The sequence below is a fragment of the Rattus rattus genome, chromosome 3 (assembly GCF_011064425.1).
Source record: "Rattus rattus isolate New Zealand chromosome 3, Rrattus_CSIRO_v1, whole genome shotgun sequence".
Classification (NCBI taxonomy): domain Eukaryota; kingdom Metazoa; phylum Chordata; class Mammalia; order Rodentia; family Muridae; genus Rattus; species Rattus rattus.
In genome coordinates, this window is record NC_046156.1 from 215,339,761 (window position 1) to 215,342,015 (window position 2,255).

Consider the following 2,255-nt stretch of genomic DNA (forward strand, 5'->3'; position numbering starts at 1 on the left):
TCAAGTCTGCATATCCCAACACACACACACACACACACACACACACACACACACACACACACACACACACACATACACACAGAGAGAGAGAGAGAGAGAGAGACAGAGACAGAGACAGAGACAGAGACAGAGACAGAGAGACAGAGAGAGAGACAGAGACAGAGAGAGAGAGAGAGAGACAGAGAGAGACAGAGACAGAGACAGAGACAGAGCGCAAAATGAAAAGGAATAAAGGAATTCAGGAAAAATATTTATTGTCTATTTATATTAGAGTCTGAAATGGTAGCCATAGCTCCCAGATAAAGCCAATACATAGCTAAGTGACTTTTAGGAGCTACTACTCTGTGGATCAACTTGGGCTGGTTGCAAACTCTTTATAAAGCAAAAATAACCCACAAGCACTTAGTCTCCCTGCATTGTCTCAGAATGGCTTCCATCTTTCAATGCTTAAGGTCAGCATCTTTACTTCCTAGCAGAATATACACAACTTCTTGAAGATGATGCTATGCAAACATTTCCTCAGTTTGAGCCCCAAATGGCAGAGTATGGCTAGTAGTTCAAAGCAGTACACACAGTGCCTGAGACATGCAGTTGAAAAGACAGCCAGTGGCCAGTTCAGAAAGATGAGTGTGGTGTAATATTCAGGGTCCCTTGGTAGCGGTGAAAAGCAGTCCTTTGGACTCCAGTAAAAATCCAACATTTCCCTGGAAAAGTAAAGCAAGCATTTGGGTATTACACATATTTACATAAAAATAAAGTAAATGCCCTAAAGTTGAAGAACCAGGAGCAAAATATTATTTTAGTTTAGTTTTACAATTGATTATTTATAAGCCTCCAGAGAAGCTCTACGAGCTATTGTATGTGTATTGTGATAACAACCAGAATCACTATTTGACTGGTAATCCTGAACTTTTCTGACAAAGTAAACAAAATTTCTCAACAGATGTGTATTAAGGCTCTCTTACAAATGGCAAACAGCCCCATACAGATGTACCTTGCTCTCTGAGAAAGCAGAGATAAAAGCTATAGACAGTGAAAGAATAAATAGATAAGAGGTAGGTAATGAAGAGATGAGTTACGCACTTACACATTGCTTACAGGTCAAAGTTCATGTGAGCTCTTAAGGCCACAGGTGTGACTGAGTCTGCTCTTTGGGTCTACATGAAAATAAAGCAAGGGACTCAATTGTTCCAAGTTACATTATCATTTACATAAGAAACATGCACATCCAATACAAAAGGCTGACATGAAAGGCTGATTAATTTGTTTGGATGCTCTTGCCGATCTTTTTATACATCCTTCATGAAGTCAGTACCTCTCCATGAAGGATGAAAGTGGATCGAATGAAGTGTTTTCCCCGGAGCCTCACAGTCCCAATACCCTTGGAGAAACCCGCAACAAACTTTCTTGAACTAACTCAGCTTTGCAAGCTAATATGTTTAGCTGGCAAAATATATCGTCAAATTATATTTTAAATATATTGTAAGCTTACTCACATAAATTAAATTGGTTTATGTCAATTTAATGTTATTACCTATTGATTTTTATTTAGAAATCTAATATAGTTTATTCATGTAAGTCTTTTGCAGATACTATCTTTCCTCCGTCTAGTCGAGAGATAAGTTTATTACTTATTATTACTGTAATGCAACTAGAAAACCTAGGATCCATTCAGTATAACCTGAGTCTCAAACCTGGACCTTGAATTCTCAGAGTTAGGTCCCTTGTCTCCTCTTGGAAGTCAGAGTCAGACGCAACCGCTGAACGTCCACTCCCAGACAGCAGGTAGATGGCAAGTAGCCTGGTCCAAACACAGAAAAGTGAGGATGAAATAAGAGTTTTTATTGACTAAAATAACAGAATTGTTATTTGACTAAATGTAATATTGTAATATTGACTAAAATGACAGAAAATTTTAAATTTGAAAGGATAAAATATTTTGGTTTCTTCAAAATGTAACACAAGCAAAAATTTTACAAGAAAATTATTTGAAAAGTGGTATAGGAGAAACATGTATCCACAGTTAGTCTAAAAACAGTTTTTACTAAGACATGGCTTTTCTTTACCATTAATTCACAAAATATACATATAAAACATGATTATTTATATCTCCAATACATATATTTGTGTAGAACTAAAGAGGCAGATTTCCTTACTGTGTTCTTCTACCCCTAGAAGCTCACATAGCATTAACTCCCCCACAGTAAGCTCATTTAATTTCAAAGTTTGAAATTGTATTCCAAACATTGAGGAGG

The 2,255-nt window shown here is 36.8% G+C and overlaps 1 long non-coding RNA gene across 1 annotated transcript; it reads right to left on the minus strand.

Moving 5' to 3' along the window:
- Positions 1-237: 237 nt before the first annotated feature.
- On the minus strand, positions 238-1,707 carry LOC116895709. The gene is made up of 2 exons (XR_004387306.1): positions 1,088-1,707; positions 238-704 (listed from the first exon to the last, which is right to left on the minus strand). It is a non-coding gene; the product is annotated as an uncharacterized LOC116895709 (long non-coding RNA).
- Between the last annotated feature and the right edge of the window lie 548 nt (positions 1,708-2,255).